The sequence below is a fragment of the Pezoporus flaviventris genome, unplaced genomic scaffold (assembly GCF_033815535.1).
Source record: "Pezoporus flaviventris isolate CSIRO_AGI_PZ_B2104156 unplaced genomic scaffold, CSIRO_AGI_Pfla_v1 ptg000096l, whole genome shotgun sequence".
In the NCBI taxonomy this organism is placed as follows: Eukaryota; Metazoa; Chordata; class Aves; order Psittaciformes; family Psittacidae; genus Pezoporus; species Pezoporus flaviventris.
The window spans coordinates 2,410,221-2,425,099 of NW_026892644.1; the positions used below are offsets into that span (position 1 = coordinate 2,410,221).

Genomic DNA, 14,879 nt, shown 5'->3' on the forward strand with positions numbered 1-14,879 from the left:
ATAGCTGCCTTGATGTGCTCAGTAGCCCAGCTTAACTCTTGAGTGATTTGGGAGAACTCAGTTTAGCCAAGACTGGGTTTAGGTCAGCTGCATTTGTGTCTTTGTCAAGAAGCATGTGTTGGAGTTAGGGTTTGTGTGGGAAAGAGTATTTGACATACAAAGAAGGTTTGTCCTTTGGCTGTGGTGTACTGATACTTATGAAAGGTTCACCATTGCAGAAAAGTTGCAAACTACTGTATTTATTTTAGATGTGAGGTTCTTGGTGGTTTTCAGTGCCTGAGCAAGGTAGGGGGTACCCTTTTGGGAAAGCTTTGTTAATCTTGTTGCTCCCATTAGCAAGGCATTCCAGATTTCTTGCTTTTCTAGTGGAATTAATTTGCTGAGACAAAATCCATTCCCCGTCTATTGTTTTAAACACTATTCCTTCAGGTGCCATGCTGAACACTTGTGGGGACCTGTGGTGGAGACTCATTTTGAACTCATGGATTGGTGATTGGATTACAGCTAGGTGAAGTCGAAGAAATTCCCATGACTTCAGTACAAGCTCAGTGCAAGGTCAGGGAATGGGCTATTGGGTTTTGATAGTGGGAAAAATTTAGAAGGGGGGAAGGTGATTACAATTACATGTGTACAAATGTACATATGTAAATAGATGCATATGTAAATGTATACAAAATAAAGGGTATTCTGATGCTAGGAGAGGTTGAGGAGTGGCTATAGAAACTGTAACTGGATAGTATACAAGAAGTGAACTGAAGTGGGAGGAAACATGTGAACCTGCTGCTCAGCGAATACTGCATTAAAGCAGAACTGGCCATAAATTAGCTTCTTGAGAACATATCCTATTTGCAGTGAGTCACATAGAGGTGTGTGACATTCAGATGTCAAAGTACCTTTGTAGTCTCAAAGTGAACATCTGTCTGTACGCAGGTGCTCGGTGTGTGAGGTCTGTTGCCTGTGGCCTTGGTGGTGCTCAGAGTGCATTCAGCACTGGAGTTGCTGCTGCTGATCATACACAAAACTTCCCAAATCCTCACCAGGTTCATGCTGAGGTGGTGCCCAGTGGGATCCACAAGCTTGGCAGGCCCCTGCACGTGGCACCCGTGGGAAGAGCAGAGTCACATGCAGATGAGCAGAGGGTGTGACTGTAGAAGGAGAGGTGAGGAATGGCCAGTGCTTCATCGATGGAGCCAACAGTAGAGTTGATGGATCCAAAATACACCCTTGAGAGGGGAGGGGATTAGTATCCTGGTCATGTTGGGTCACAATTCTTTTGAGTCACAGAAGCCCTGAGATAATCGGGGGACATGCGGCACAAGGCATGAATCTTGGTTACTAGCAGACCTGCGGCATGGACGTTGGCACTCTTCACAGCTGCCACAAGGTGGCTGCAATGGCTGCACTTGCGTATTCATTTGATAATAGAAATAGATGCCCAGATCAGTGTTAAGCCAACACACGCATCACTTGTGGGAGGAGAGGTGGCAAGGAGATGCTTTGCCCACAGCGTTGCTGGGCAGCTACAGAAAAATAAGCATGTGTAAGCTTTATTTTATGTGTTCTTTATGCTCATAAGAGCTTACAGGTGTAATGATCAAAAGTGCCTACGTATATTATTTGAATAGCATAAATAGTAACTGAGCCCTTATGACTTTACTACAGGTTCCTGTCCTGTGAGGAGATGCTAGTGGAAACTGTAAAAGTACACCACTAAGAGTATAGCTTTGCCAGTATACTTCATCTTGTAGGAAAAGAAGGGATGCCATAGCCATACCAGTGCCTGGGGATGCTCTGATGCTGTAGCTGTGTCTTTAGTGCATCCAGTCTCTAGGCAAAATCCTTTTGGCATGGATTAACCCTGAGCTTCTGTTCAGATGCAGAAACTTTGTTGTAGGTATTCCATAGTACAGGCATCTGGGGTAACTCTGTGCCTTTGAACTGTAATCTAGCTGCAGCATTTGAGTTGGTCTCCTTTCTGAAGTACTCTGAGATCACTGTTTGTTTTTGGAGGTGAGGACCATCAGGTTGATAGCAATGAAGTTGAGTAGGTGCAGTGTGTATCTCTTTCCCTTCTGTTGCTGGATTTATAGGAGAAGAGATGTTCTGAGTATACTGCCAGCTCTGCAGGGCAGGAGCAGTGTCTCACCACACAGTACTTAGAAGAGTGAGGATTTGGTTGTGGTTGTTGGTATTGAATATAGCTCACATAACCTTTCCCATTGTTTGTTGCCTCTCTGTATCTCTCTTTCTGTAACTCGCTTCGCAGTGTTCGCATGGAGCTTGATCAGGCTTGAGACTGAGTACAGTATAGCTGATGGATCTTATGGGTGTTTTGAGAATGGTGCACTTCTCTCTCCCTTTTCTACCTCTCCTCAGGAAAGGTGTTTTTCTCCTGCCTTTCGTAGGCAAGAAGAGGCTCAGGGTGGGCAGTGGGGGTAGTACTGTGTAGGATGCAGTACAGCACACAACCCTGCGAAGGCTCTATGCTGTGATAAACCACAGGGCAGAGAGAGGATGGGGAGACAAGCGAAGTGGTATTATCCCTGTTTCTGTAGCAGATTATGGGTCATGGCATATTTTCCTAAGCGTACAAGTGATAGAAAGAGATGAGTTTACCCCTCAAGTCTCCCAGTAATTTCTTAACAATATCTGGTGCTATGTTGAATTATGGGAAATGCATCACTGTCACTTCCCTCCTCATCCCTGAGTACCACTGGGAAGAGGGGATGCTTTCTTAGTGCTTGTGAGAGGACTGAAGGGAAACCTATAAGGTGTTCCTGTAGGCACAGGGTCAACACTGCTCATTTGGGTGCAAGTCTCATGCCATCTGGGAAGGCAGTCTTCTGACATTGCTTGGGCAGTCCATCTTATCTTCCTGTTTCTGCACAATGAGTAAAACTGAGCTATTTCGCTTCAGAGAGGTGCATAGGAGGGAAGATGAGCAATTTGGACGTATGCTGGAGCAATGAGATGTGCCTCATCCTGGAAGAGCAAGGCCAGGCATGTCAGTTATGTCACAGTAGTGTGTGCTCTGACCAGTCACAAGGGACAGTCAGGGCCATATAAAACAGCCTAAAATTGTAGCTGTGTGTATAGAAAAATCATAGCAGCTGAGTTGCCCAGGGGGTGTTATCAAACATAACAGAGCCATTTTTTCTTATTCTGTATGCAGCATAATTTTTACCTATCTAGCTGCAGAGCGTGTAATAACAGTAATATCAAAAGCATGAAAATAGGCATCTGTGTGTGAAAGGGGAAAAATGGATTGACTGTCTCTGACAGTTGTAGCAAAATGACTTCAAAAAAGAACAGAACAAGAAAAGATGAGATGTGCTGCATTGCATGTGCAAAGAATCTGGCATAATCAGACATCTCAAGGCAATATGGAAGAAAATCTGCCCTGAAATGTATTATGTTTTACCTGAATGCCAGCTTTGAAAAGTTAATTTAAAAGATGGCATTGGGCACAGTTTGGTTGTGACAGTGGAAAAAGACTGGAAGTGTATTTAAATAATGATGAAGTACTAACAGATGTGGGAGCCAAATACACAAGTGTTGAGGTAAGAATGTGCAAAACCACCAACTTGGTTTTAAAGAATGGTTTGGTAAAGAGACACAGTTTTGTGCTTAGAGGTAGCAAAAGCTATCTGATGCTGTATGTCCTAAGCTCATAAAATAGATGGAATTTCAGAAGAAGTCTCATGTGAAGGTGGACACAGTGTGAAACAGACAACTGTAATTATCTGACATATGTGAGGTTATGGGGTGGGGGATTTCTTTGACTGGGCAGTGGGATCCCGATAGTATAAGTATGATCCCAGAGTAACACTGGTCCAGGTGAGCTGAAACATCTAGTTATAGACACTATTTTGGGTGAAAAATGTGTCTGTTGTTTGTACTGAAAAACTGCAGCACAAAAGGAAAATATTTTGGGATCATCTTTTGTATCTGAGAGAGCCTGGAGGCAAAAAACACATAAGGAAAGAACAGACTGAGCAGTCAGTATATTTTTGTTGGTGAAAGGATTGCTTAAATAAGTCTTTGCTTAGGGTTGCAATCAGATACAAAGTTTGTAACAGGGCTTTGCATATTCAGTGTGCTGAGCAGCCACTCCCTGACTAATCCTGAGAGTATGTCTATGAGGTAGGAGGAGTTAGTATTACCTCAGTTGCACAGATGACCCTCAGAGAGGCACAAACTGCTGGAAACTGCCAGAATTTGGATCTGACAGTTCTGCTGGATGAGGTCTGGGGATGAAGGCGCAGTTTTCGGTTGCCTTGAAAAACATTAGTTACAACCTAAGCCTTCTGTAGATCCTTCTTTTAATTAATGACTACAGTGGGGAATTGAAGGAAGGAGAGCACCTATTATCATAACATGTATGCTCCTGTTCCATGCTATATTAATTACTGATGATGACTGTTCTTTGTGGACCCAATAGCTTGAAATTTGTAGGTGATAGCAACCATGTTTAATTGTCTGTAAGCTACAGATGTTAGTGGAGGCAAGACTTAAAGCAGCAGTCCTATGGATGTATCTTTGTTGCCTTCTGTTAGAGTAAATGCTAGTAGAGCAGGAATAGTCAAGAGTTTGGAGTGCAGGGTGTTTCCCCATGACTATGACAAAAGCAGTAATGCTGTGGGTATGGCTGCAATTACACCTTCTTTAATGCGATTGCTTCTTGGGAGCCATCTAGTGTCATCTGTGTCATATGTCCTGTGTAAAGCATGGCCAAGGGTGACAGAGTAGATTTGTCACATCAAGACGTGTGTCACTTCTTCCCTTCAACAGCCTTGTGGCAATGAGTCGAAGCCAGATACAACTGTGAGTGCTGCAGGATCTGCCACCAAGCAAAGGCAGAGCCATTGCTCATAAAGCAGTAACCGCATTTGTGGCGTTAAACCCTCCTGCTTTGCTGCCCCTCCTAGGCAAGGACCACTGCATCAGCCTGCTGCAAGGGTGGGACCTCACTTGTCATCAGCTCTCTGCTTCACTTGCAGTTCTTCTGACCTGTTGAGCCAGGGACTTGGAAAAGCTGCTCAGTTTGTGCCTGTGCCTGTGCACTAATATGCTGACCAGCTGGCTGTCATACATGGAAGAGGCAAGGTGCTGGGTTCAGTAATAGTCAGCATTTGTGACAAAAGCTGGGTTCCTCAAGTGCAGCAATCTGGAAGGGGTAACCCTGAGGACCCATTTCCCATATGGTGGGGGCATTTGGGAAGCAGACTCTAAGAAGGAGAGCTCTCACTGTTTCCCTCCATCTTGGGCATGGTCCACTGACATCTCCACCCTCTTTCTTGGTACCCTCCCAGCTGTTCCCACTTCAAGCACCACTATTGCTCTTAGTTTTCCCAAATTACGGTGATTGTACTCTTTGTTGTCTGTAATGATATTTATTTTTACAGCAGAGCATTTTGCTGTGTGCCAGGTCTGATAAACTTGTTTAGGTGAGTTTGATGGGCAGTGTCAGAAGTTATGACTGTGAGCTGCCTGTGAGGCTGAACTGGGGAAACTCTGCTGTATCTCATGTTTATGTGTTTCTTTATGCCCCACTGATCAAAGTGTGCTGCAGGTAATGGGAAAGACAGTGAGCCGAATCCTAGATTTCATTAAATGGGTTCCTACAGCTTCCCAGGGGAAATTTCTCATTCACGCTAAAGTATGCACAACTTCAATTAGAATATAGCATGCACACTTGCATAGGGTGGTGGATGCGAGTGTACCGAGGACTTCACATTCCTTGGCCAGAGCTGGCATTATTTTGTGATCGTGTCATAAAGAGGTAAAGGAAATTGTCTTGGGTCTGTATTACATTATTAGTCATGGTGACTGTTAGGAGTTAAGTTGCCTCATGTTCTAAGTTCTCACTAGCACACTGAAATCATGAGCTTGGGGTGAATTTAAGGTACACATACCTTATTTTGATCCTCTGCATCACCATCTGATAGGGTGGAACCTGGGAGGGTAAAGAGAGAGGTAGTTTTATGTGCCACAGGGTTGAGGAAAAGAAAGCCATAGGCCAGTCAGGAGTCAGAGTTGGTGTCTTCAATGGCTGCCAAAGGGCAATCTCAGGATTTAAATTGCTCAGCTAATACCTGAAGAGCCATGGAGCCATCAAGGGGTACTACTGTAGGACATCTTGAAGGGTGATGATGGGAAGCAGATTCTGTCCCCTCATTCATATGCAGAAAAATGAAATGGATTAAAATATCTGTAATTTTTTCATCTGCATCTGCACTCACATGGAAAAGATATTGAAATTAGTACATCATGGAATGCTAGTAATATTTCTAAGTTGGCATAAAATCTATAAACTAATGCAGACTTGGAGCTGGTACTGTGTGTAAAAATAGGTGGTAATAATTTTTGCCCATTAGAAATAAGAAGAAATACTGCTGAAATAGGAAATATAGGTATTGTTGATCTGGCTGTGCTAGTCTTTTTTTTTCTTTTTTTTTTAACCTGTAGGGTTCTATTTTTTTCTTTTTTTCCCCTTTATTAATGATTTTTATAATATGCTGTGTTAATTACAGTATTAGGAACCAAAGCTAAGTCTTAACTACAACATCTGTGAGCTGTAATTACTACTATAAACTGTGAAGTAAGGTAGTGGTAATTGGTGAAGCTAGTTATAAAAAGCATTTCATAAGATTGATGTATATCAGTTACACCATTTAAAACACTGATTTACACAACTTTTCACTGCTCATTCTGAAAGACAGGGTCACAAAAATGCCTTCCCCTCCCCTTCCATTTGCAGTATTTCCGTGCTAGACTTCACAGATGGTTTGAGGAGGTTTCCAGGGCTTTCCCTAGCAGCTTCTTCATGTTGTTACTTGTTTTCAGAGTTGCTCACAGGGGCTGGCTCCTTTGAGTTCACCTGGCTGCTATGCACTGTCCTCTTAGAAACCCATTCCTTTGCTGAGAAGAGAAGGCTGAGTTTGGGTTCACGGGAATGGCGGAGTGAGTGGCAATAATGAGAAAAGGAATCATTAAACTGTAAAATAATGGCTTCCTTGTTTGTCAGTCCGATTAGAATATCTTGCTTCCCGTAGTACCTGCTTCTAACCTGGAAGGGCAGCAAGAGGGCTGGTACCATGAAGGTGAATCCCGTGTGGGCTGCTGAGGGTATACCTGTACCAGCACTTGGAGTCACATGCAGCAAGACACCTACGCTGGAGCGTCAGGGGCTTGCGTGTAGAGCCTGGGTGTGGTTTCACCAGAGCTTAGGTCCAAGTTCAGGTTTCTGCTTCCCCGCTCGCCTCTTGTTCCCATCCACTCCTTGCCCTTGCTGCTATGGCTCGTACCTGTGCACGTACAGCTACTTCAGGGAGCACTCCTACTTACCTTTATTTATTCCTTGTTTTTTTCCTCCTGTGTCACGCCTTTCTGGGTGTTCACATCACTGCTGCTGGGTTCTTTCTTTGTCTTGATTACTTCCTGAGCTGGCTCATGTGTGGTCACATGGGATAAGATGGCAGCAACCTGGATGCGCATTGCCTTAATCTGTTCTGGATTTCAGGGCACCATGTCAAGTCTTGATCAGAATTTATTAGGACCTGGTTCCAGGTGGGTTGAATGTTTTGTACAGTCAGCAGTGGTGGAAGGAATTGAAGGAGCGCCACATCTTTTTTTAGGACTGGGCCGTGAGCAGATCAAGTTTGCAGAATATCTGCAAATACTTAAATTGGGCCTGATAAAACTGATTGTTCATCTTTGTTAACCCACTAGTACCACAGCATATTTCTTCGCCAGTCTTTAGTTTCTTGTATCTCCTGTAGTTCACTGGATCATGTCTGAATACCCTGCAGACAAGTTCAATATCATCACTCCCTACTGCTGAAAAACAGTGATCAGGGAGAGGGGGAAAGGGGAACTGGCCTTGATCTTGTTGGTCACAAGTTAAGACTTAACATTTAACATATGCTTAAAAAAATAAGATAAACTCAGACAACAAGATCTAATTTTTGAGTCATACTTTGTTTTTCAGGCCTTTTCCACACCCATTAAAAGCCAGACATACATTTTTCTTAACTGTAAGCCAAAATTCTCACATAACCACATGATTCTAGGAAGTGGGACTGTATGAAAAACAGAAAATATTGTGATGTGCACAATAAACCTGTGCCAGTTGGCCATGCAGGCATTATACTGTAAGTAATAAGTTTTCCATGTGTTTGCATTAGTACCTTCCTATTCAGCACCCACACAATTCCTGTGGCTTTGGGTGTGTGAAGCTATTTTTCCACGGGGAGAGGGAAGGGGTCCTTGCTGGTGCTTTCCCACATTTACATTTCTTATAACATTTTATTTGTATCTAATACTTTTTGCTCCCAATAGCAAACACAACTCATTGTGCTTGTTAACTTCTTCAATCTAAGCACAGCAATTAAATTTCCAAGAAAGAATGGTTTGTTCCCTGAAGAGCTGGGTTAGGGGAGGGTTGTACCAAAATCCTTTTCCCACACACATCCCTGCATCTCTTTTGGATGGATTTTCTTTTTTCTTTAGCTGCAGTTTTCAGTACAAAGCTTCATCACTGTTACAATATTACCCAGTGTTTGTGATTATGATGCAAGTCTTATTTTTTTTTTAACTTATTTAATAAATCTCATTACCAGAGTCATAAGGGAATTAAAAATGCTATGGGAGCTAAGGTTGAAAACATGTATTCTAAAAGCACAAAGTGTGTTCAAGATTTTTTGTTGTTGCTGTCTCATGGTATCTTGATATCTCAGCAATTTTTTATTGTTAGTAATTGATTACCAGTTGATGGTACTAACAATATTGAAGCCAGATACATGGTACATGCTGTAGGTATAGCTGTTATGGCTGATGAAGTTGTGCTGGTAGGAGTCATTAGCACAGTATGATATACAAGTGCAGTTTTGTTATTTTAGGAATTGCTTTGGTTGCACAGGATAATCTTTACATGTTGACACAAAAGCAGCATTCTGCCAGTATATTTATGGCTGGGTATATTTTGATGTTTAGCTTATCAGTCTTCCCATACTGCTGAAAAGTTCCAACTTTGTATCTTCTGTCCTGTAAAAGGTATTGGTAATAGCAGCAAGGAATCATACAGATATCAATGTAGAACTTGATCCGGCTGTGAAAGAGGTTATATTGCATGTTTGCCAGAAACATCAGACAGGATAGCTTTGGAGGCCCTTTCTGCAGGGGAGGACAGCTTGTCCCAGTTCAATTTGCTGAATATTGCTCATCCTTATCTGTCTGTAGCTTAACTGTGCTCAGGACTGCTACAGGTAACGTGACAACAACTGTGCTCAGCAATGGTTCCACTGTGCAGTCTGGGCAAGGCCAAGCTTTCAAGTGTGTTTCCAAGCCCTTTGATGTTTTAATGGCATTTGCATCTGTCAAAATGGCTTGGTGCAAACATTAGCATTCTTTAATCTGAGACTCAAAAACAGCAGCGTGGGATTCTGGCTCATGCTTCAGTAGCATAGTAAGAGACTACAAAATTTCTCCTGCTAACTAGAGAATGTCTCCAATCTAGGCCCTGAATCACTCTGAAGAGAAACTGGGAACTCTAGTTCATAGCAAACCTGCACTCTAGGAATGTGTATAGCTGGTTGCTAGCAGCCAGCACAACCATAACACACATCTTGGAAGTACTTACCCTGTTTTGTGCCACAGATGTTTTCTGTTGGTCATCTCTCTATCCCCAGGGTTTGTACAAAGACCTACACACACCTAATGCAGTGACTCTGTGTTATTTTCACTGTGGGAATTCTTAGCCAGTCTGCCCAGTAGTGTCAGTAGTCTTTCTACTGAGCTACAACAGTGAGAACCATACACCACTCTTGTTTGGTCCTGTGCTAGAAGACTGCAGAATATCAAGGCTTATCATTGCTTTATAAGTATAAAACTTAAGCTCTGCTTGGAGTGTAATACTTAAGGTCTACTTAAAGTGACCTGGGTTTTCTGATACATGGATGACCCCATTTTATCTTGAGACTGAGTCATTTTTACTGCATCTCTTGGAAGTGCAATGTGCCATCCAGACCATAGTCTTCACTTACTGTTTGGCAGATGTTCAGTAGCAATTTCCAAGGTGGAATTTTGTTCAACCCAAATTGATGTTTCTTTGGCACCTTTTTTTTTTTTTTTTGTTAGCATTAAGTATTATAATCTACTTAAATGGAAACAAATGCAGGAAAGGTATCCTTATTTTCTTTTTCCTCAGTTAGTGAATCATTAGATAATTAATAGGCTCAGTATAGCTTGAGTGTGCCTACTGTGAGTGAAAGCTAGTGAGATGCTGCTGGGAGTGTTTAAGCAGTCAGGCAAACAGTCTGCACTGGTGTGACCAGCAGGTCTCGTTCACTTTTCCCAAGCTTCAGTAGCAGCTCAGATGCATTTTCCAGGAGATCAGGTACTCTTGACAGATTTGTTTTTTTTTTTCCTCCTTCCTGAAACACTTGCAGCAGCTCCTAGTTCCCAGAATGCTAACAGCATGTAGACAGTTTAGCACAGCAGTACATCCTACGTTAATTTAACACATACCTTTTTAGATTGCTTTTTCTTATTCTTTATGCTCTTTCCTTCAGCAAGCTCCATCTGCTCTCCATACCCTCAGAGCTGTGGCCACATAACATTATTTCCCTCCTTCATTCTTATCTGTAGCACCCTGTGTAATCTCTTCCTGAGCTCGAGAGTTTTGATTCCACTCCTTCACCTCTCTTAATAAGCTGTACAGTGATAGAGCAGCTCGGGGTGGTGCGTGAGGATTGGTAACCATTTGTTTGCAGAGGAATACATGCAGTGGGCATTTCTCATGTGGAGGGAGCATCCATATGAAAGCAGGCCTAGGCATGGCATGAGTAGCTCTATCAAAGTAAAGTTTAGACTTGTGGTAGGGCAGGCTTTATGTTAGAGCAGTTGCACCAACCCCTTTCCTGAGTCTCTCACAAATCGGAGAGCAATTGTGTCCTCCCAAGAGAGATGGTAACTGGTGGCAATTCCCAGAGACCTCTGGATTTTGTATTTAGAAAGGCAGGTTCTGAGCTAGCCCCACAGACCCAGCTCCTTTTAAAGTGTATCTGAACCGTGTGACTGAGATGCTTAAGCCGAGCTGAAATATCAGGAAGGGGCTTGGGGAAGCCTTGTTGCTCTCTGGGTGGCTGTTACAGCCTACGTGGAGCACTTTCCTGCCAGAGCTGCAGCACTTAAACCTGGCTTTAGCATTTCTGTACTAATATGTGGCCACACCAGAAAGGATATAGAATCATGGAATGGTCAGGATTAGAAAGGACCTTACAGTCATCTAGTTCCAACCCCCTGCCATGGGCAGGGGCACCTCACACTAAGCCATGTCACCCAAGGCTTTGTCCAGTGGGGCCTTGAACACCACCAGGGATGGAGCATTCACAGCTTCCTTGGGCAACCCATTCCAGTGCCTCACCACCCTCACAGTAAAGAGCTTCCTCCTTATATCTAACCTGAACTTCCCCTGTTTAAGTTCAAACCCATTACTCCTTCTCCTGTTGCTACAGTCCCTGATGAAAAGTCCCTCTCCAGCATCCTTGTAGGCCCCCTTCAGGTATTGGAAGACTGCTATGAGGTCTCCATGCAGCCTTCTCTTCTCCAGGACCAAGTGATGGGTTGTTTGGGAAAGCATTTGTTTTCATAAGAAAATCAGTGCCCTTGTCCATGCTGCCCAAAGGTTTTGAATGGATTTCTCCTCTCGCAGCCAGAAGCCCCTGCTGCTGTGTTGGTGAAATGGAGTGCTTGGTGCACTGATGGGCAGCCCAGTGGGCTATGGAGCATCTCTGCTGTTGCAGCTCCCGTGACATGTAGGGCAGGGTTTTCTCTGCCGGGAATGTGCTCACAGCAGCCTGTGTGTGTGGGCCTCCCCAGCGCCTGGGGCAGGGGGAGGGGATGGGGAGCACAGCCCAGGCTACCCAGTACTGCATGGGGAGGGTGAAGATGTCACACCAAAAGCTAGGTCTGTCCCCTGTTTTGGAGGAGGAAGATCTTGAGGCTCCACTTAATTCTGTGCTGCCTTGTTTCCTGGCTAGCTGAAGGGCTTGTCTGTGCTTGATAGCACTTGTTATTTCTCCTTTCTTGCTTGTTGGAGGAGGTGGGGGAGGGAAGCTGAGGTACTTTCTATTTAAAACCCTGAAGTGTTTGTCATATCCATTCAGGTGAATTAACCCACACTGGAAGGAAGTATGACATTGCTTTTTGTAATCTGGGAAAGCCATGGATGGATGTGTGCATCATTGCAGGAATTTGTCCAGTAGTGCTTTGCTGCCCTGTTTTGCTCACCTGGCCACATTCTGCATCCTGCCCTTCTCAGTTCTTGTGCTCCTGCTGCAGTACGACCAAGCATTGCCCCTTTGTTTTCATTTCGATATGTGGCCAGCTGTACTATCTCACGTCTCCAGCTTGCAGTGTGTTTGTGCGCCCAGAATCACCTACAGATTAGGTGCATGTGAACTGAAGTCCTGGATTTCCAGGCCCTCTTGGGAGAAGAGCGTGGCTAACTTCACGTTAACAAGGGGACAACAGATCATCTCATTTGACAAATAGTGTCAGCATACAAGGGAGTGATAGCAAGCTCAGCATCTGATCCAGAGAGATGTGAAAGATCGATAAACCCCAACCGTGGTCATGGTGAAGTTTCTGGGAGAGTTTGTGTAGCTTGCTAGAGGCTGGCAGTTGCCAGATGGGTTCCTGTAGGCCGTCTGTCATGTTACTGGCCATACTGCAAATGTTGTTGAAAGCTTACTTTGTCTAACCCAGCTCCTGGGGTCTTCTGGGCCCCTCTGTAGTGGAGCACCAAGTTGACCTGCAGTGGGAGCTTATCATGGCAGTGCTCCACAGACAGTCTCTTCTAGTAGCTACTGGGCTCCTGTACGTAGCTCCTCTATATGTGAAGTCATACACAGTCAGTCTTGTTTTACTATTTCCTCTCCCATCTCCACGAAATCCTTATTGCAGAGACATCTGCATCTTTCACGACAGTGCACCAGCCTGCAAGCAGGAGCTGAACTGCTTCCCTGAGTAGATGTGTAAGTCCTCCCCCAGTGTCTCTGCAGAAAGTTTGCCTGTCCCTGCAAACTTCCCAAAGCTTCTCTCTTGCTCTCCCTGAGGTGTGCAAAACACCTGGCAATAATATGATGAGACAAATCTCACTTGGCAGCTTCCAATGTTGATCTGCTGTGCAACTCCCTCTGTCTCCTAGTATCATCATGGAATCAATCCAAATGCAGCTTTAAGCTTCTCCTTTCACCTGTCCAAATCCCTTGCAACAGAGCCAGGGAAGTGGAAACTGGGTCTTTGAGCTTAATTAGAGGAAATTTAGTGTTGTATACATCCGTAACAGCACAGTGAGCAAGAGTTGTTCTTCCTCTCACAGTGTGGGCTTGAGTTTGAGGATCTTGCTGTTCAAGCTTTTATAGGCCATCCTGTCTTTAGTACTAGTAAACCTTTCTGAGCCATCAGCTCATGTCCAAGATCACCAGCGTCCCTAAACAGTCTTTCTGCTCTTGGGGAGCCCATTTTTGAAAGCTGTCTGTATTAGGTGTGAGAAGTAGTATTTTTCTAGTTGGGTAGTATGGGAGGCTCAGGTAACCAGAAGAACAAAGAGCAGTGTAGCACAAGAGTGATCTGATATGATCATGGAACGTTTGGTAAAGGAGGGCTCAATGTAAGTAAAGTTGGTCCTGTCTTGGACAAGGTGTCTACAAGTTTATGACCCTGCTGCTTTCTGTGCTTTGTCAAGCTCTCCTGTTTCTGTGCTGGAGCTTCTTCCTGACAGTCCTGTGCCTTCCCATGTGCAACAGTTTCAGAACACAGTTTGGCAGCACCAAAGTAGTTTACTGTTAGCTGACAGTGTAAGATGTGGCAGAAGCCCTGTGGGAGCTTTCTGAATGGACATATCTCTTTGAAACGTACTGTTTGTTGAAGTTACAACTATTTACAACTGCTCACTACTTTCTGTGTGGGATCACAAAAAGCTATGACTATAGAGCCACTTCAGCACAAGGAAATCAGTATTGATCTCAAAGATTTATGTTTCTATCCACTTTTCTTTCAATGTTTATGAGTCTCCCAAGTTGAAATTGTCATGCATGCTCCGTAACAGCAAAAACCGGGGGAAAAAGCCATCTTTAAAGTCATAGGGAAATTAGGAATGCCAGAGGAAGAAAGATCAGGTTGTCTGTTTTGAGCAAGAAAAAGAATATTTTCTTGCACGAGCTTTGTGAAGGGTCCTGAGCCAGGCCTTGAGGCTTTTTTTTTTTTTTTTCCTTTGCTGCTAAACAGCTAGCAGGCTTTTACCTGAAGAAATGTGGAATGGTTTCTCTGACCATAAGATGCAGGACTATGTGTCTGGAGTCTTTGACGTCTGTAAGAGAGGATGAAGGAGGAGAATGCTGAAGCTTTATCCAAGGGGAAGTCTGACTGTGGCTGCACATTGCAGCAGATTCTTCTGGACTAAATTACAAGCTCTGGTATGACTGCCACTGTATGTGAAGCAGCCTGAAGCAGCAATTTATAAGCCACTTCTGATAAGCAGGGGACAAGGAATAGAGAAGACAGGCTGGGATATTAGAGAAGGTGTTCCAAAGGCAAAAGAAAAGGGAGGGGAAGTAACTAAGGTTTGTCTCTTTCTCATGTCTTTTAAGGTACGGTTTGTTGGTCATGGTAGAAGGCAGAAAGATTAAAGCGGTGAATCAGATTCCACCATCCTTTCACAGACGTTTCCCAAATGTACATTCCCCAGTGCTTTGTCATGTCTGACTTCAAATGCAATAATGGATGGGAAATTCCACTATATCCTTTGGGAAACTGTCCAACAATCCTAAGATGACTTTTTTCTTTTTTTTTTTTTTTTTTTTTTTCCCTTCCTT

At 43.8% G+C, this 14,879-nt stretch overlaps 1 protein-coding gene across 2 annotated transcripts in view; it reads left to right on the forward strand.

Moving 5' to 3' along the window:
- Positions 1 to 14,879, forward strand: part of LOC133281141 (uncharacterized) — a 35,281-nt gene that overhangs the window by 3,793 nt on the left and 16,609 nt on the right. The window lies entirely within an intron of this gene.